General features: G+C 35.1%; 1 protein-coding gene across 5 annotated transcripts in view; it reads left to right on the forward strand.

Annotated features, from left to right (window-relative positions):
- The window catches only part of LOC138327486 (tolloid-like protein 1), a 216,770-nt gene that overhangs the window by 39,842 nt on the left and 154,507 nt on the right, over nucleotides 1-22,421 (forward strand). For all 5 annotated transcript variants that reach the window (XM_069273622.1, XM_069273631.1, XM_069273615.1 and 2 more), the window contains one exon: nucleotides 19,612-19,683. The gene's annotated coding sequence lies outside the window, so the exon portion shown is untranslated. The remainder of the gene's footprint in view (nucleotides 1-19,611; nucleotides 19,684-22,421) is intronic.

Consider the following 22,421-nt stretch of genomic DNA (forward strand, 5'->3'; position numbering starts at 1 on the left):
TATAGCAAAATCTCACTGAAGTATACCAACAGAATTATAGTGCTATGTCACTGAAGTATACCATCAGAATGATAGTCCTATATCACTGAAATATACCTGAAAAATTATCAGGGGTTTCATTATCTTTCAGGAGAGGCAGTACAATTGCAATTTCAGGGGGTACTTTTCTATACCTTCTGTATGCTATCTAATGTAATTTAGCCCAAATCAGGTGATACCATGGCCAGGTTCAACTGGCAAAATGTACTGAGTATTACCTGATATTGAAACCCCTGAATTATAGTGCTATATCACTGAAGTGTACCACCAGAATAATAGGGTAATCTCACCATCACATACACTTCAGAGAGTTTATCTGTTACATTTCATATGAAGAGATTTTATTGCCTAAGACATGCTAACCATTAAATCTGCCTTAGTATGAGAATTTAGATATTTAAGATGTTAAACAAGGTTTATTAGACAAAATCTTCCCCAAATTAACATCATGTGTTAATGTTGCTACAGAAAGTTGTGTGTGTCAATACCATTATGTCTTGGTAAGCACTTCATCTTCACCATTTAATCGGTTTGGCATCTTATATTATACAATTTTAAGCCTTTTAATACTTTCAGAGAACTGATTATAGAAACCAGATGGTTTAGTCACTTACATTTCATGATTTTACTTCCAGTGTAGATACACACAATTAAACAGTTGATAATTTATACCAGCATACTGCCGAGTATTATAAAGACATGTATAATTGATGGAGATAATGAATGGTTTACTGATCACCATAATACACAGTTATAGGTGATACATTGTTAGGCAATGAATGTTCAGGACTTCTGGACAATTCATGTTGCTTCCAGTTCATTTTGTTAACAGCTTTTAATCAATGTAAGGTTTTGGGTATGGGGTAGGTACAAGTTTCTGGGTCAAAATCCTAGCAACCTACTGCAACATCAGGTTTTGGGTGGGTCTTAAACTTACAATCCAATTCAATTTTTTTTCTGGATATTTTGTATAAAATTTCTGATAATGAGTATACACTTCTGAAGGTATTAGAATATTTATACATATATTACATATACGTAAATGACTGGCTTATTAATATGGCATTTCATAGCCGTATAGTGCCAAAGACCTGTCCAATGGATCCCTTGACATGTTAGATCCTACAACATTTTGTTGTTCACAGAGAGAAGCCTGGCCGTTATTGGATTTTAAAGGCAGAATTGACTATGTGTGAGATGTTGTACTTGTGGTTCATTGTCTGGTGACACTGGGATGAAAGTCCGTGAGTGTGGAGGAGTTGAGATTGTCACACACTTACACGGACTGTTATCCCCTCACAGGCGTTACAGACCATATTAAGCTTTGAGAACTCGGGTACAGGTTATTGACTGGCAAAATGCCCTTTGACAAACCAGAAGACTTACCAGTAATGAAGGCCTGTCTGGCTATATAAGCTAAAGTACAACTTAAAGTTTACGACTTTTGTCTTTGTCAACTCTGAAACACCTGAGTTGGTCTCTTCCAATATATGTCACCTTTCCTTTCTTTACTTTAAATGTTTAAACCCCCAAAAAAGCCAATTTAAGTGTATTTGTACATGTATGGTATATGGTATGCTGCGTAAATGCATCAAATACTCAAGACAAAAATGGAGAATTTCAGGGGTTCCCCTTATTCCAGAATCTGTTTCAAAATACTAAATTTTTCACTGCAAAACATTGTATGATGTGATTATTTACAATATAACGTTCCCTTAGAATGAAAACTTCTAATACATTGTTCAAAGAAAGATGGTAATTGCTGGCGTTCAATGAAAATAGAGACCATCAAAAGACAACATGAAAAGTTCATTTAAATTCAAAGCAATGAATTTGACTACTTCTCGTGTAAAGATTTCTCAGAGACCATGAAAGGCTAAAGGTCCAGAAGAAGATCCTAGCCTCCATTGATTTGTGCCCAGGCACCAATAAAAACCTGGGAGATGGTAGCTGGGGCTCTAACAGTCAACCATCAAAGGTTTTATATTAGGTTCTAACCAAGCCAGACTCAAAAAAAACTTTAGAATTGAAAGTTTTTGTGTGTTGATCAATAGTTAATCATGATTGTTGATTATAGGGTTTGGTCAGTTGGCTGTAGACGAGAATCTAAGGGCATCCTATCACCATGGAAACTGTCCCATTTCAATTTATAGATATTGCAAAAAGTATTTGAACCCTTTTTCACTGCCAGAGCAGATTTTTTTTTGTGTGAAATAATCCTGGAACTATTTCAAGCAAACAAAACATGATAGCTTTGGTGTGATGAAATGCATTTCATTTAATTCTGCAAGATGGGGCATGATTCCCTAGGCTGTATGCATGGCAATGTATGGGACTTAAGGCACAAAGCAATTACAGACTTGTACAATTTTTGTGAGAATGTTTTTATGAGCATGTAAATGTACAGTATTGATTATAACTGGTGTCACATGTTGTATAATTGTATACCACTAGAGCTTTATCTCAGGAGTGGATGTTTTATTGAATAACATTGTAGAGGATGTAGCTTTAATAGTGAAGCACATATTTATATACAGCTATGCTATGTATGCAATCATCATAGTGCTTTGATGAATCGTATAAAAAATGAATGTTAATTGATAATGAATCTGAATGGGTTTTCCATTTAAATGAATTGTGAATCTTTATAAACTTTGAATCTTAATAGTCAATGAATCTGAATGAATTTACGATTGATGAATCACAAGGAATTCTGAATCTGAATGGGTCTTCAATTTGAATGGATGATGAATATTTCGATTTATATGAGAATTGGAAAGCATTGATTTGTCAAGCATAAAAATTTATAAGTTATGTCTTTACATGATAATTAGGCCATACATCCTTTCTTGATCCAGTTATATATCAGACTAATTTCAATTAATGTTGATTTTTGATAAATCTTTATGACCATGATTCTATCTTCATCTTAATCCCAAGTTTGCGTTGATAAGCAGTATGTAAGAAACGGGTGGCCTAGTGGTTTAGGTGTCATGACATTCACTCTCTGGTTCTTCACTTCTTGGTAGGGAGTTTGAAACATGACACTTTGCCCATTGCCTGTTAATAGTTGTAGGTTGGTGTTTTTCCTCTGGGACCTTCACCTATTTGACGTTCTAAATCTGACACATCCATAAATGACTTACAATTAATGGGGCGTTAAACAAAATAAGTCTACTGATTTATATATAGTATATTGTATAAAAACTACATATTTATTTGGTTCACAGTTAGCATTAAGGTAATTCTCCTATAAAATAATCGCCAAATAATGATAAGGTGTACTTTAAGACAGCTCTAATTTCCTACAGATTGCAACAGTTGTATAGTTTGAGGAAATCAATGATTTCTGCACCACAGCCTCAGATTAACATGGAGCGACTGAAGTACATCTCCATTCTGTGTGATTTATTTATCCACCATACAAGGCAATCCACAACTTGACAATAAGGCGAAAAGTCTATCATTATTTACGCTTATCCAAGATTTTATCATTGATGCTTTAAGTACATTGTGTAATAGCACTATGTAACTTAAGCAATGGCATCAGGCATGTCAAATTTCTATCATTAAGGTGTTTTTCAGCTTCAAAGTTTATCCTCATGTGAACAGTACACATTTGAATCATTCTGATTTTGATATGCTTTCAACCTGACTTTTTACTCTGTAGATTATTATGTAGAATTTATGAGAGATTGCCATTCAGATTCAATTACACTCAAATCTGAATACTTTTATGAAAACTGGTGTAAAAGGCGAAGTGATCTTCACGCAGGTCACACAGGGTTGATTATTCATAGCTCATTTTTAGATCCAGATAAACAGGTCTTTTTCAGCAGGTAGTTGTTCTTTATATGTTTTACTGTATTATTGAACTTTGATGACAGTACTTTTGGTTATCTAAGACCTAAAATATTGCTTGCTATCTGTATGTAAGAGGGAGCTTCATCTATTTCAAAAAGGTTTCTGAACTTCCTTATGTAAGACCAAAGCTCTATGAACAGATATAAGGCCAGGGCTTTCTGAACAGGTGTGAGGCCAAAGCTTTCTGAATAGGTGTAAGGTCAAAGCTTTCTGAATGGGTGTAAGGCCAAAACTTTCTGAACAGGTGTAAGGCCAAAGCTTTCTAACAGGTGTACGGCCAAAGTTTTCTGAACAGGTGTAAGGCCAAACCTTTCTACGAGATGTAAGGCCGAATTTCTCTGAACAGTTGTAAGGCCAAGACTTTCTTACAGGTGAAAGGCCAAGGCTTTCTGAACAAGGTGTGTTAGACTAAATCTTTCTGAACAATGTGTATAGCCAAAGCTCTCTGAACAGGTGTAATGCCAAGACTTTTTAACAGGTTTAAGGCCAAAGCTCTCTGAACAGGTATAAGGCCAAGACTTTCTGAACAGGTGTAAGGCCAAAAGCTTTCTGAAAAGGTGTAAGGTCAAAGCTTTCTGAACAGGTATAAGCCCAAAGCTTTCTGAAAAGGTGTAAGGTCAAAGCTTTCTGAAAAGGTGTAAGGTCAAGGCTTTCTGAAAAGGTGTAAGGCCAAAGCTTTCTGAACAGGTGTAAGGCCAAAGCTTTCTAACAGGTGTAAGGCCAAAGCTTTCTGAAGAGGTGTAAGGTTTCTGAAAAGGTGTAAGGTCAAAACTTTCTGAAAAGGTGTAAAGACAAAGTTTTCTGAACAGGTGTAAGGCCTAAAATTTTTCAACATGTGCAAGGTCAAGAGTGAATGTGATAAAGGTAGACATTAACCAAAACAAAATTTTTTATAAGCTCAGAATTTGTTAATTTTGGTTGAAACAAACTTGACTTTTTATGGTAAAGGCAATGCGTGACTTATTTTAGTGACATAATGAAGAGTTTACTCAGCAACAGGAAGCAAATAAATTGCATTATTGCTTCTATAAATGTGTGAGAATAATATATAGTCTGCATGGCTGGCCAGGGTCAAATACATTTGTTTTGTGGTCATCAATCTTGGAAGACGAGATCAGGTTATTGAATTATCTTCATCGACCAAACTATATGGTCAATGATCTGGACATCCACACTAGCCTTGTTGGCTGCTGATCCAGTGGACGTCTGGGGACAGATTTTGTCAATAGATAAGTGAAGTCCTATCCAGTTATTGAGTTTCATGTAGAAATGATGTAGAGCGCTCAGGTCTGGGAGGTCATAGCTCACGACTGGACGGGTCAGCTGTCTAATTGTCAGTAATACTGCAAACATGTCACACATTCCCTGGTGGCTGAAAAATCAATTCAAACACACATTACAGAGGATTGAGTAAGTTACCTTGAAGGAACATGTTGATGGACAATTTTATAAACCATTGGGAACTTCAAAGTGTATAATACACTTAATGTCATTTTGCAACCCAATAGATTAGTAATAAATGCACAAGATATAATAAAACGATAAGTCATTACACAACTGCTTTGTCCTCTTAGGACTTAATGTACAGTCTTCTGGTGATATATCCAATTCCATATATATATGCATTAAATTTGCCACATTTGTTCATGGTGTTTTTACTTCAGACCCTATTGACTGCTGTAAGGGTCAAGGATGGGCTATGTTGTGTGGAGTAAAACTGAGAAGTGGCACAGCTAGGGTAAACAAACATTCTCAACAAAATGAAACAACCCGGAGAATGTTTTCAGTCATAAGGAATAATAATGCTGCATGCAAGGTCATAAAGAAGTGATATTAACACTGACTTTATGCATGGATTACAATGCAAATTGAATTTAGAATTTTTTTTTAAGCATATGATGTTGCTTGAGAAATAGTTCTGTGGTCAGTAAGTGCACCTTAGGTGGTATACATATTGACATATTCATGTTTTTCTTCTAATCTTGTACTGTGACTGTCCCCTGGGTGTCTATTCTTCAATTTGTCCTTCAGTCAAAGTGTCTCTTTATAATCTCATCTAATCTGTAATTTCTTCATAATTTAATATAAGTGTTTCCATTTCCTTTTATCATTAATTTTGTCAAGGTCAAGGATGGCTTTAAACTTATTAAAGAATTTTACATTACTGCCAAACGTTTTGCTGTAGCTGCCATGTGTCAGATTCAGTGACATGCTTAGCATATTTATGAAGCCGACCAATATTGCATTATAAATGCTTTTAAATGTCTTTGGTGGCGGATCTTTCAAGGACAACACAAGACAATTTGTACAAGTACAGACTTTTAAAGCATAATCTTTGGCTTATAGAAAATCAGAAATTGATTTTTCTGTCAAAATTTTAGAATAGATTTTGAATTTTTCATTTCTTTTTGAATATTTGTAGGCATATAATGATGTATAATTGGACTTGAGATTAGGGAGGTTGCTGACAATACTATGATATTGTGTTGGTGTTTTGCATGTTTATCTGTAGTTTGTGCCTTTATACATATAAAATGTATGTCTGTATGTAAATATGATTATCTGGCTGAAATGTTTCTAACATCTGCTGACATCTCCATACTATTGTATGTATTCATCTTCCTCCATGTATATATTTACTGTCTCAGACTAGATATGTATATTCATTAGCCTGTTTTCTACAATCAAATAACCCTATATTATTTCTGAAATATTTAGACAAGTTTTTGACATAAATTTATTACATCTGCTTTTTGAGGGTATATCTGACTCGTGAATAATTCAAACTATGTATAGAAATTTCTTCATCTACTTTGCTTTACAAATCGCTCGTACAAGTTGTAAATGTGATGGAGGTTTATCATATCGAGGCAATTGTACTGAATGTACATGCAATCAGAATCAATGATTCCTGGAAAGTGACTGCTGTCTTGTTTGTATAGGAGTTTGTGGGAGATTACCCACGGAGGCGAGCACTCGATGGTAACAGGTCGGTCAAAGTGTTCCCATATCTACATAGTTCTTTATGGACCTGCATTATTCATGAAACATTTGGTCTGTCATAACATGGGGTTGTAATAACATTCCACACAGCTTTCCTATGTTTGATTTAGGATCCAACGTTTTCAGAGGTTCAATATTCCTGTCTTGCCATCGTATGGTACATGCGATGCAGATCGCTCTGCCTTTTCTTTCGCATATTAGGGTCAAATGTTAGGGATCTTAAGATGGTTTGCCATTCATAGATATCAGTCTTGATGAATGTATGATTTTTCACATCCAGAATGGAATGTGCTTGTTCTCAGTTCCACTATTACAAAGAGTCATAGAGTCAAATATGAAGATAGGGCTTATTATATCCAAAAAATTGCACAAACCACGTCTCATTCAAAGAAGGACATCCTAAAATGACCCTGGATTAGGACATAATCTAATCAACCGACCAACAATTACATTAAAACATAGTTATAATGAACCTCTGGAGATCCAACGAAATCAACAAGCATGGTTCATTGTACACATACATAAAACAGATACATTATAGGAACCCTAATAAGGACTGAATATTATTACGTTATAACCATGAATTCATTGTAAGTGTGTTCATTACAAACATGTTTTACTGTAGGTATAAAAAAGTTCTATTGAAGACAAAAATCTAGCCTTTGATAAGAAAAACTGGGTCATTAATACTATAGAACTGGATCCCAGATCCCCCTAAAACATTTTGGTGTAATGGTAATTTATTGAGCTCTTCAATGACCAAGCATACTGTTGACTACTAATGGCTTTGCGAGATAGTTGTAATGTTTCTTCATTTGCTTTCAACAATCGGGTTGTTATCGATGTCCTGGTTTCTACTGTAGAGAAAAATAGGCACAGGAGTGCATGTCTTCCCCGAGTATAATCTATATCACTACTCCAAATTTGATTTTACTCCGATCGATCTGTTTTTCGTTGGTCTGGGACGGCGTTTGAACATGTTGGTAAGTCGTTTTACAGCAATGGGACTACCAGTCTGAGGGAAGAAATCAAGTCCTGCAAATCTACAGGTCTATCATTGTATTGACTAACATATTTCTGAATCAATGAGTCTGATCAATGTAGTTATCTGTTATAACTAACTTAACTTAGCTTTTTGTGGTTCAGGAGACAGTACACCTAGCTCTCTACCCATAGATAGGCACAATAGTGGTTCAGGAGACAGTACACTTAGCTCTCTACCAATAGATAGGCACAGGAGACAGTACACCTAGCTTTCTACCAATACATAGACACAGGAGACAGTACACTTAGCTCTCTACCCATAGATAGGCACAATAGTGGTTCAGGAGACAGTACATTTAGCTCTCTACCAATAGATAGGCACAGGAGACAGTACACCTAGCTTTCTACCAATACATAGACACAGGAGACAGTACACCTAGCTCTCTACCAATACATAGACACAGGAGACAGTACACATAGCTCTCTACCAATACATAGACACAGGAGACAGTACACATAGCTCTCTACCAATACATAGACACAGGAGACAGTACACATAGCTCTCTACCAATACATAGACACAGGAGACAGTACACATAGCTCTCTACCAATACATAGACACAGGAGACAGTACATAGCTCTCTACCAATACATAGACACAGGAGACAGTACACCTAGCTCTCTACCAATACATAGACACAGGAGACAGTACACCTAGCTCTCTACCAATACATAGACACAGGAGACAGTACACCAAGCTCTCTACCAATACCAATACATAGACACAGGAGACAGTACACTTAGCTCTCTACCAATACATAGACACAGGAGACAGTACACCTAGCTCTCTACCAATACATAGACACAGGAGACAGTACACCAAGCTCTCTACCAATACATAGACAAAGGAGACAGTACACCTAGCTCTCTACCAAGACATAGACACAGGAGACAGTACACCTAGCTCTCTACCAATACATAGACACAATAGTGGTTTAGAACTACTGAATCCAAATTTACATATATGGCCTAAGACCACACTTCCAAGTCATAAAATTTCACCTATTCTAGCTATACAACTGTTGGAATTTCAATACTCTAAATGTGGCTTATATCATATTTCTTATCAGGTTGAGTGAAGAGAGATTGGATGCCTATTGCAGATTAAGATGCATTCATTTTTTCATGATTACAAGAGAGAGAGAGAATCATTTTGATTGTTGTTAGTGTCTTTAGGCAAACATTCCATACAGCCCGTACTACATCTGTTTGTAAGAGTATATCCACATTCAAGTTGTTTCTTTTCATCTTTTCTCTTATTTCTTTGCATTGGAACTAAAAAAAAATGTATGCTAAACATTTTTATGTGGCATCATAGGATGAAGGTCATTGGAAGAATTTAATATAATCTGTGTCATATCTAAAAAAGTTCATTTCAGAAGGATTTCAAGGTCAAGGCCATTGATGAATAAATCAGTTTTGAGGTCGGACATTTTTTGGTCAACACAAACTTGAGTGTACCGATTAGGTTACCATGCCAACTTGTTTGGTTTTCATTACAGATTGTCAGCGGTAAAGGTCAAGGTCAAGTTTTGCTTTATTAATCCTGAATGAAAATAATTAATTTCAACTTAAACATAATTTTCTTTGTTGTTTATTTGAACTCGACTGACTGGAATTTCTATTGGTGAGTTGTGTAAGACAATAAAGTAAGTGCTCTAACAATGGATAGCAACTAAGACTTTTTCATAGCTGAACCTGTCAACTTTAAAGTATGTAGCTATTTGGTTTGTTTGTTGTTAGTGCTCAACAGAAGGCCAAAAGTGAGGTGGTGTTAAGAGAGACATTAGTCAGAATAAAATTAGTTAGGAAGAGGAGAAAAGATAAGATCCTAAATTTAGTTGCCGTTTACGATCATGCAATGGGGCAGCAGGTACAATTCTAATGCACTACCTGCAGGGCCATAGCTATTTGGACACATGTACATGCTTACAGACCACACAACTGATGGCTGTGTACTTCTAGGTGAGATGATGGACAGATATATGTCTTCATTTATGAACTCCTTCTAGACAAACTGAAATACGTCTTACGAAATGTATGACATTCATGACTGTTGCGTAAAGATAACGTATGCATATATTGATTATCTTACCGACAAAATTACAAACGTCGGTGACATCTTGACAAAGTGGGTTTTGTTCTGTAAAAGGAAAAGATTGAATTGAAGATTGCTTTTAAAAATGTTTGACATCTTGTTATCAAAATCGTTTGTTTTGTAGTGTGATTGTCAGGCTATAAAATCAAACTGATTGTGTTATTGCTATCTTGATTTATTGATGCCTGAATAAATATTTGTAGCATTGCATGTTTGAGGTCTTATTACAAGCACCATCAATTGTATGACAGGATAATTAACAACATTTTCTTATGTCATTTATGGACCATTTGAATTCATGGATTTAGGCTGTTAATTTCACTATTACCCAGTACACCCTGGAAGGGATTCTGCTTTAAAGTTTTAGTATTTCTGTAATCATCCTGGAAGGAATTCTGTTTTACAGTTCTTTGTATTTCTGTAATCATCCTGGAAGGAATTCTGCTTTAGAGTTCTTTGTATTTCTGTAATCATCCTGGAAGGAATTCTGTTTTAGAGTTCTTTGTATTTCTGTAATCATCCTGGAAGGGATTCTGTTTTACAGTTCTTTGTATTTCTGTAATCATCCTGGAAGGAATTCTGCTTTAGAGTTCTTTGTATTTCTGTAATCATCCTGGAAGGGATTCTGTTTTAGAGTTCTTTGTATTTCTGTAATCATCCTGGAAGGAATTCTGCTTTAGAGTTCTTTGTATTTCTGTAATCATCCTGGAAGGGATTCTGTTTTAGAGTTCTTTGTATTTCTGTAATCATCCTGGGAGGAATTCTGTTTTAGAGTTCTTTGTATTTCTGTAATCATCCTTGAACGGATTCTGCTTTAGAGTAACCTGTATTAATGTGATCATTCTGGAAAGGATTTGCTTAAGAGCTCTTTGTTTTTTTATAATAACTGTGTCAGTCTTAAATTAATTAAAATTCAGCCTTCACGATAAACTAACTAATAACATAATTTAGATTGTTGTGCTTTTTGGCCAGTGTATATTGTTGATTTGATACATGGTGAAAATAATTTTGTATTAAGCTACTTCATTAATGTTTATGTATATAAACTAGGTTTATATTTCATCAAATAATACACATCTATCTCTATCAAGTTATAGAAACTGCGCTTAATTTGACAGTATTGAGCATCGTATTTAAGAGTTGGCTATTAAGTATACAGTATCGGGGCCAACCCTATATGTACAGAGCAGGGGCATTTGATACTGCTCGGTGATTGGATAAGATAAGGAACGGTCAGTTAGTCAAATTTCAGCAGCAGTAGCCATTACAGAGTGTTTCGTGATTTCATAATGGGGCACTCAGCTTACTCTCTTCAATCATAATCTGAGTTATGGCAATCACTCATTAATTATTCAAGTGTAGTCATTTGAATTCTTAATTCCTGTACCCCAAAATTGTTATATTCTATCATTTTAATCATACAAGATCTTCTTCCGGCTCTTGTACTCCACAGTTACACCGAGTTGAAGATACAAAATCGTTGCAATATCCTTCTTCCGGCTCTTGTGTACAACTACACCTAGTTGAGGTACATCACCTAGCTATCACAGGTACCCTCTTCCGGCTCTTGTAGTACGTCTGCACACCGAGTTGAAGGTTAAGCATAAGCATAGAGTACCTTCTTGTTCTAACCCTCTTCCGGCTCTTGTAGTTCTCGCCTACACCGAGTTGGGGGTTATAGAATCGAACAGGTCATATTATTCACCTCTCGTCCGGCTCTTGTAGCTGGCTTATACACGTACAAGTATTCATAAGCATACTCTCAATCATGCTACACCGAGTCGAGAGGTAAATGATATCTGGTTATAGTAAGCTGAGTCTGCCCCTTTTGCCAATATTATTAGTTGTTTTAAGATATGTTGCTAATTAGGATAATTATGTGTGCATGAGAGTAAGTAAGAATGAGCGATTTGATCTATGTTTGATTATAATGTAGTTTTAGTGTATTGTGTATGTGTAACATTAATTTCATCTTACGTATAGTAATATTCATGAACGTAATAATTGATTACACATTGAGATATTGCATACATCATGTACTTCATATCATTAAAATTGTAGAACTTGTTTCTTCGTACAGTTATTTGTTGGAATATAAATGATAACTTAAATAATCTCCAGAGTAATATCCTATATCATATAGTTGTCTCTGCTTTGCCTTCCCAAGGTTTATTACAATTACTGTAGTATCACCTAGAGATCTGGTCTGTAGCTACATACATTAGTTGAGGAACATCATCATCTAACTACATTAAATGTCAGATTATCTCTAGAAAATTCCGCCCTAAATTAAGTTTGGAAGTTCTATTTCTGACTTTATATCTAATTCTTGACATCATGTGATGTATATTGGGATATCATGGTTGTAAAAGGCACTTTCTATGACTGATGCCATGCATTATTTTACTGTCGATCAGTCTAATTTTGTAAAGACGTGCTTGGCCTACTACATAACATAGAGGAAACTTTGAAAGTTTCAAGTTTTGACTGATGTATTTAGCAGGGCATTATGCATATAGAAGTATAACTGTTCTTGTGTGTAAAATGATGCAATGCTATAGATTTCAATGACAAATTCGAAAGACTAAAAACAATACATGGTGTATCATATATAGTATATGTACACATGATACCTTACTGAAACATTCAAAGTTTAATTTCAAAATATTGATTCTTGTCATAGATCTTGAAATTTTGTATCACCAGTTTTAGAGTCATATGTAGGATTACTGACACAAGATATATTCTAATGCAGGTCTTTTTGTATTGACATTGTCCAGGTGTTGTGTAATACATGGTATTGTATTGTCCAGATTTTACCATACACATGTTTTTTTCTGGCTCAGCTTATTAATGGCTTCTGTCATAACTCTAAACAATGATTTTCCTTAGTTTTTTTTCAGCTTCAAGTAACTGATAGTTTCTGTCATAATTATGTTACTGTGAATGCTCGTAGCTTCATTAAAAAATACTTGTATTTTGTATCAACATATTTTTATTAGTCTCATAACACAGTACACGGAGTAACTGTTTCTTTAAAATACGGGGCTGCATTGGCCGAGTGGTTAAGATTTCCCGACATATTTACCATAATCTCTCCACCTCTGCATGGAGAGTTCTAATCCTGTGTGGAGGTACTGACCATTGGTCTTTGGCTTTTCTCATGGTACTCTGACTTTTCTTCACCACTTAAACCTGGCATGTACATCCTTGTCTGTTAAAAGGATGTTAAACTAATTAAACCCAATCTTCATAATACTTACGGTATCACTTGTATTATTTTAGATTGTATGACAAGTACTATGGGCTCTCTGCAAAATGTTCAAAACCATTTCTGGTAAGGTTAATATATGCCCTACTGATAAGACGTTAGCATTGGGCTCAGCCTAAGAAAGTGGCCATTGTCAGTATAATGTGTGCAGGTTGGGTGTGCTGTTTGGTGTCTGGTGGTATGTGTCAGTAAGATATCACTATAAAAATGGCAAAAATCCCACTATTACAAGGGGATATAACGCAAATATATCACAGCCTCCCAAAACACTATCACAAGGACAACACAAACATACCACTGCCTCCCAAAACACTATCACAAGGACAACACAAATATACCACAGCCTCCCAAAACACTATCACAAGGACAACACAAATATACCACAGCCTCCCAAAACACTATCACAAGGACAACACAAATATACCACAGCCTCCCAAAACACTATCACAAGGACAACACAAATATACCACAGCCTCCCAAAACACTATCACAAGGACAACACAAATATACCACAGCCTCCCAAAACACTATCACAAGGACAACACAAATATACCACAGCCTCCCAAAACACTATCACAAGGACAACACAAATATACCACAGCCTCCCAAAACAGGCATTAAACACTTACAACACGTTGTATTCAGGATATGTTCAGCCCTTAAATGACCTTTGCTCTTAATAGGATGTTAAGCCCAAGAAAGCAGCCAAAACATAATGTAGGTAATAGTCTTAAGGTTTATGAATATCCTATGTGGTCAATATGTCATATATGTCTTTGCATTTTAAAATTTACTCTCTTTTCTAAGTTTAATCTTTGTGAAGGGCAGAGATCTGTTCCTATGAGTGCCTAGTTTAAATGATAAAAACCCACTCTAATTTAGCTCTTCCTTAACGACTATCATCTGCAATTTTGTTGACATTGTTGAAGATCTCCCAGAATTAACAGGCTCTTACTGACGTAATATGAGTTACATCCCTCCAATATGCTGCTGCTGCTGTTTTGAGAGCCAAGCTCCTCCCGAGGCTTTCTGGTCAATAGCCAAAAGAAAGCAGCACTGATTGAATGATTTCAAATTTCAAATTGGGTCATAGTCTTGAATTGTATGAGAATGCTCGCCCATCACACTCTCACTATCGACCAAGTTTCTAGGTAGCATAAAACAATTTTATTTCTCCTAACCTTGTATCAAAATAAAAAAAGGATTTTGTATTGTCCCAAGGGCATCTTAAACGAAAGAGCAGTGATGCTGTTTGTCTTGATAGGGCGGTACATGATACTGGCAGAGATTTTCTTACATAATTCAAACATGTCCATCGTAAGATTTGCAGCACACACTCTAGTACTTGCTCTATGTATTGATCAAATGCATCTGTGCATATATCTACGGAGGATCTGTAACTGCAATGCCAGTGAATTTTATAAATTGCTCTAAGATCATTGCATTATTATCAGAGATTTAGGGTACCATTGATTTAGTACAGTATCAGCAGATCAACCTATAATCATAGTAGTTAGTTTTAACTTATAATGCATGATATATCATACTGATAACGTATATACATATGCTTAACAAGTATGGGTGATCGGGTGGTGTAGTGGTTAAGCCGCTCGCCTTTCACCTAGCCGGCCGGGGTTCGACCCCCTGTACGGACGTGACAAGGTCCAGGGTCACCTGCCCGATCACGTGGGTTTTCTCCGGGCACTCCGGTTTCCTCCCACACTAAGACCCCTCCCGCGCTTACATGTGGGCCATCGAGAGTGATTTACATAAGTTGTATAACTTGTTTCTCAATCGATGTAAAATAAATAAAGTTTATATTTATTATACTTATCAAAGTTTGTTATAAATACAGCCTCTTGATAGTGTTGATGATGCAGCTTTTCATGAATTGTTCATAATAAACAGCTTGGATCTTTAAAATATGGCAGTTTTAAGGTAGTAAAATCTTGTCATTTGAGTATGATGAATTTTACCTTCCTGTTTTTATGACATTATATGTACAGTCCCCAAAAAATGTGATGCTGAAATCAACGGAATGTCTAATCATGCACAAAAACCACTTAAAATGACAATCATGAAACCTTGTATTGGATTTGCCCACAATGTTAGGTGGGACTTCATTTCGATTGGCTTTGGCAGTTTTAAAAATTTGATGTTCTTTTAGAATTACTAGGAACCAATTTATTGTCTATATGATGATGAACCAATTTATTGTCTATATGATGATGAGCCAATTTATTGTCTAGATGATGATGAGCCAATTTATTGCCTATTTCAATTCTAAGTGTTACTAGATCACTCACTGCAGGGTGAATGCATGCAACATCAATGCATTTGATAGTCTGTCACTGATTTTGAAGATTCTCAAAATTTCGTGAGGAGATAAATGAATTTATGTTTAAATATGAATTTCTTCCACATGAAGTACAAAGCTGTCAAGTGTCATTAGGATCCTTTGGTGGATGTGGCGATGCATGATGATTGGTTTATTAAATAGAGTAACACCTTGGGTAGTAGTAAATGTCGCCAACATCCCACTCGAGTCAACAGTGTAATTCACCAAAATGTTCAAGGTTAGTGGAATAATCCCCAGCTATGACTAGAGGAGTTACAAGATAGCCATTGAATGGAAGCATTAACAGGCTACATTGGTAGCACAAAATTACTGCCACTGGGATACAAGTCTTGGAGCACACCTCCATCCAATCTGATTATTTTACCATTACATTTCAAATTACTCAATTTTTACCTCTTGGCATTCTCCTCCATTGGCTTGTCAATGATTGGGTCGGATAAAGATAGGTTTGCCATAAAGGAGATAATCCCTAGGCATTACATGACCACAAAATCTGTGTTGGATGTTAAGATGTTCTACTCAGGTTTGTTACAGACGTAACAAAATGTCTGCTTCAATTAGGCTCACATTGAAAATAAAAAAAGAACAAGTGTATTATTGTGAGCAACTTCCTATAGTTAATACCTATCTAATTTACTAAGTTAATTTTCCTAGCAGATTACCACACAAGTTTATGATGCAAAATATCTAGTTATATGTCTCAGCATGTTTTGTCTGGCTTGCCTCATTTCCTCCAGCTTTATCCAAGGTTTCATTTCTTGAGCTGCATGAACAAAACTTTACGGTAAAACTCATGGCACTCTTCTTTCTCTGAGAACTTTTCAATCCTAGGTCAAGGTCATAAGTTTGAATATGGACAAAAATGTCTGCCATGTTCCAACGGCTTTTCTACAATCACAGTCAGTATAACACTTTGTGTGTGTGGGAGTGCGAACCACCAAATGAAACATCTTAGGATGTATGTTTTTTAACGATCCTGGCTCACTTTGCATAAAATGTCAGGAAGAGCCAGTGACACTTTCTGTTGGTAAGAAGAAAATGGAACCAAATTAAGTCAAATGTAAGAAATTAGAACTTTGTAATTTGTAGTTGGTAAATTTGTTGGCTATTTCTAGCTCAGTTGTATTTGGTATAGCTATTTGTAGCTGTTAAATTTGGCAGCCATGAAATATTTATCAGGAAGTGAAGACAATTTTAGGTCCAGTAGATGTTGAGATTATTGAAAAAGGTTTATATCTGAAGGATTTAAATGGCATTATAGCAGTCTGGTTGCCCAATAACCTGTCTCCTCTATCGATTTGGTAATAGACGTCTGCTCGATTATCTGTTGGACCGTGGTCAGTTTTGTATAGTCCAGGACCAGAATTACATTATATGGTGCGCCTTTTTGGTAATGTTTCAGTGAAAAATCACATTATTTGTTTACTATCACCACACACTAGACAGATCAGATGAAATCGGTGTATCTGCCTCAGTGAATGAATAAATAAACAAATAAACTAGCTAATAAACTCAATTCTGAGTGGAACTTTTAAACATGTTTCTTATACAAATTGGATTTTTCGGTTGAGATGTCCTTGCAAGTTTTCTTCAGTCTGTAGTATGACCTTGTCCTACAATCGGAATGCTGTCAATACAATAAATAAAAATATTTATACAAAATGTATTGTTTGTTGATGAGTTTTGACCTGCTTCTATGAATACAATGCCAGCCAATGCTGACCTTCATGAGGAAGCTATAACACTTTCCATACTATATGGAGAGGCTTTGAAGACTCATGAAAGAATATCTTCTTCTCATAAGAGGATTTTTGTTCGTATTGGATGAGACATGTAAGGAGAAATTTGATGAGTGTTTTGATCCAACTATTTTTGTTGTCATAAGTGAATTGACTATAGCTATATGGCTGTCTGAAAGTTCCTCTACTGATCAAGGAAATGACTCATGATGTAGAATAATCTATTTACAAAATCATTAAAATGTTTTCACAAAAATTTCAGAATAACTTTGGTAATGTAATTGTTGTAGGTTAGTGTCTTTGGCATATATTAGCAACATATACAAAACAACCTGTTTCTGCTGTGTCTTAATCTCTGCCAAGCATTTTACTATGAGAAAAAAGTTATAGATTTATTCATGGTTTATTTAAAAAAGGAGCTGAAATAACACTTAGGATACAGATGAATAGCAAAATGATGGATGCAATATCTTAATGAAAACTGCTTTGAATTTGATAAATTTTAAAGCTCACGTAGACAGTCTTCTTTCCTTGATTTCGTCTTTCTTGTAAATTATAAATTAAGCATGTTTGTTGTATAATATGTGGGATGATTGATTAAAATAGTAACAATTGATTTGTTTGTGCTATCTGTTATATGTTACGTGTATATTATCTTGATTCGCCATTTGTTGAAACCTTTAATGATTATTGCACAGAAACAGATTTTATTCCTTATCTCAAGTTTATGGTTGCAAACAGCTATATCTATTACTTAAAAAAGGAGGTTCTGGTATTGTCTTTGAGAATAATGTGACAATATATCCCTTCATTCCCCTGATTGGTTTAAAAGTGAATTTGTTATCTGTCATTTAATTGTTTATTGGCTGTAAAGTTAAGTTGCTATCTACAATTTGATTGGTTCTTGGTTGTAAAACTAACATGTAATCTGCTGTTTGATTGGTTTAGAAAGTAAGATGTGATGTGATAAGTTAATGAGCTGAGATCATTTCTATGTAATCTAACTGAACGGATGCTATATTAAGGTGTCTTGTCATGCTGATTTGTTTGTAGAAACTTTAATTGTCATTGCACCATGTCATTTTTTCGATGCTGTGAATAGGAATGGTAAACTGGCAATAAAATGTATCAATATATTTAAAACAAGCTGAGATTACTGGTTCAGCAGGTTTTGAAGCCATATTACGGAAGTAAAACTAATTGACATTGTAGCAATATTTTATGAATAATAGTCTTTGAAAACATTGAAGGTCAGAAAATGACAGCATTTATAAAAAACACCAGTATCTGAGAGATTGCAAAACCAAGTCACTGAAAAACATGCAAAAACCAAGTCACTGAAAAGTAATGCAAATCAAGTCACTGAAAATAATGCAAACCAAGTCACTGAAAATAATGCAAAACCAAGTCACTGAAAATAATGCAAACCAAGTCACTGAAAATAAAGCAAACCAAGTCACTGAAAATAATGCAAAACCAAGTCAATGAAAATAATGCAAACCAAGTCACTGAAAATAATGCAAACCAAGTCAATGAAAATATTGCAAAACCAAGTCATTGAAAATAATGCAAACCAAGTCACTGAAAATAATGCAAACCAAGTCAATGAAAATAATGCAAACCAAGTCACTGAAAATAATGCAAAACCAAGTCACTGAAAATAATGCAAACCAAGTCACTGAAAATAATGCAAAACCAAACCAATCACTGAAAATAATGCAAACCAAGTCACTGAAAATAATGCAAACCAAGTCACTGAAAATAATGCAAAACCAAGTCACTGAAAATAATGCAAAACAAGTCACTGAAAATATTGCAAACCAAGTCACTGGAAATAATGCAAAACCAAGTCACTGAAAATAATGCTTTAATACTAGATCAACCAATTAAAAGATGTTTGAAAATGTTATGCCCTAAATTACATATGCTGGTATAATTTTATGGTGAAAAATGTATTTCTATTGACAATTACTTCATACACCCACACACCACCATCCATGTTGCCTGCATGCTAGATCTGTAATATTTACTCTAATTGATTAACAAGCAGGTGGCTGATTGTTGAATGCTTCCTTTTTTGAAACAAAGATAATCTGAATGGGTTGATCTCTGTTGATGATTCATCTGCAGCTCCGTAGTAGACATAGATTCTGGTCATCTTTATGATTTAATTTATTATCTTGTTTATTTTCAGACTTTGTCAGAATAGGAGTAACCATTTTGGTACTGCAGGACGTTGTCCAGTCAGACCGAAGGGATACTTAAGGTAGGTCAATTGAAGTTTTTATTTTACCTGTACATTTACTTATACTCAGGTAAACATGCCTCTGTCAATGAATGGAAACAGAACATCAGCAATCTAAGAAATGATAACATGCCAAGTGGTACTAATTGTGTAATAAATTGGCCATGGTTAATCTCCTTGCTTCCTAAAACTGGCTGATGGCTTAGTTAGTTACTAGTTTACCACCTTTATAAAATGACTCCACCTATTAAGAGATGGTACAGAAAAATACAAAATATTAAATCACAATATCAAATTCCATCCTAATGCTGTTTTGTCCTTTTATGACTTGTCAGTGATGTTAGGGTCATCATAAAGCTGTTTTGTCCTTATAGGACTTGTCAGTGATGTTAGGGTCATCATAAAGCTGTTTTGTCCTTATAGGACTTGACAGTGATGTTAGGGTCACCATAAAGTTGTTTTGTCCTTATAGGACTTGTCAGTAATGTTAGGGTCATCATAAAGCTGTTTTGTCCTTATAGGACTTGTCAGCAATGTTAGGGTCATCATAAAGTTGTTTTGCCCTTATAGGACTTGTCAGTGATGTTAGGGTCACCATAAAGCTGTTTTGTCCTTTTATGACTTGTCAGTGAAGTTAGGGTCATCATAAAGCTGCTTTGTCCTTATAGGACTTGTCAGCAATGTTAGGGTCATCATAAAGTTGTTTTCACCATAAAGCTGTTTTGTCCTTTTATGACTTGTCAGTGAAGTTAGGGTCATCATAAAGCTGCTTTGTCCTTATAGGACTTGTCAGCAATGTTAGGGTCATCATAAAGTTGTTTTGTCCTTATAGGACTTGTCAGCAATGTTAGGGTCATCATAAAGTTGTTTTGTCCTTATAGGACTTGTCAGCAATGTTAGGGTCATCATAAAGTTGTTTTGTCCTTATAGGACTTGTCAGCAATGTTAGGATCATCATAAAGTTGTTTTGTCCTTATAGGACTTGTCAGCAATGTTAGGGTCATCATAAAGTTGTTTTGTTCTTCAAGGACTTGACAGTAAAGCTAAAGGTCAAACAATTTTATGAGGGAAAGACAGCTATAGCCCCTTAAACTTTTGTTTTGTGATAACATTAGTTGTCAATGGCTCATAAATAGGAAATAAAATGAAAACAAAACAATTGCTTCAAGATGAATGGGCAAGTGTCGTGACCTTTTCCCTTATAAACACCTAAAATTTTATTTTCTCATGGAGTAGTCAAGATTGAGGAAAAAGAATGGGATTTAGGATGATGAGCTATGATATAATAGGATTGCTTTTACATTGATTATATCACCAGTATCAAATATCAGCAGGTACCATCAATTCTAAAGCCTTCAAAAACTGAGAAAAATAGTCACAAATCCTTGAACTGTAGAAAAAAAATCACTGACTCTGTGGGTGATATTGAGCACTTTTAATTATGTTTTCCTGAAAAAAATATTGTTTAATTAAAAAAAAATTAAGAAAATTGCTTGTTGAGAAGCAAAAAGGGAACATCCTGATGAAAGAAGAAGTACTCTTGTTTAAATAGGAATGTGTGTTGAACCTAAAGCCATGCATTAAAACCTAGTGATGTAGATTGATGGATTGGAGGTATGATGGATTAGCTGATTGGCCGTCACCACATGTGCCCTGCTGTACAATCTTACGGAATATTGTAGGACGGATGTGATGATTACCCGCAGAGTTGAGACATTCAGCCAGAGAAGGATTAGATTTGGTGTGGAACTTTAACTTTCTGTGTCACTTTGGTGTTGATTTAAACTTGTAGAATGCTTTAGGATCACAGAATACTTGTCTCCAACAAGATGGAGAATCAAAGATTTGGTATCAATTTGTCTTACCCCAAGTGATATATTCTGCTTAGTATATGAATGAAATCATTTTAGATGTCACAGATTATCTTTCTGTGCAGCATTGTTATTGATTGAGCTAAACGTAGAGAAGGCATATCATGCATCAAATGTAAAATAAAGACTTCAGCATTTACTGTTGATTCAAAATTGTATAATACTTTATAATAATAGAAATAGAATAGATATTTAATCTTTGCTTCATTAGGATAAAGGATACAAAAAAATAAATGGTTTCCTTTATCATTCTTTATGATCTTTAAAGGATTATTGTTTTGCTTATAAATCCAAGCATTACATTCCTTGGTCTTTCTTTCAATGCTGTATTGGTGAGGGATTAAACTTGATGAATTAGGCATACCTCATATAAAATGTAGAATAAAGACCTCTCAATTGACATTTCTCTATACTGCAAAACACCTTCATTTCACGTGCAATTTTCTTTGCAATCAAAGTACATTTGTGAAAAGTTACCTCTGCAAATTGTTATCTACATATTTTGTATTGATAGGAATTCCATTCAATTTTTAAATTTATGAATCTTAATCTTCGCAAACTTGTTTTTAAAAATAAACTGTAAAATTTAGTTGCTACAAGAGAAGGTTGGTTTAAAGTAGATGTTGTCATTGACGATGCAGCTTTCCATAATACTCTGTCCTCCTTTTCAAAGGGAGAGGAATTTTGTAGGCATTGATTGTTTTTACTTTCATAATACCTACGGGTGTAATACAAGTTGGTCCAGGGTAATACACTCATGTCGCCTGAGGCTGTATTGCATGGCTACCCATGCAATAAAGCCTCTTGACGTCACGGAGTCAACAAAATATCTATTTCCTCGGTAAAATTTAAACATTTTTTTTCACAAATATGACTGGTTTTACTATA

The sequence above is a fragment of the Argopecten irradians genome, chromosome 1 (genome assembly GCF_041381155.1).
Source record: "Argopecten irradians isolate NY chromosome 1, Ai_NY, whole genome shotgun sequence".
NCBI lineage: Eukaryota > Metazoa > Mollusca > Bivalvia > Pectinida > Pectinidae > Argopecten > Argopecten irradians.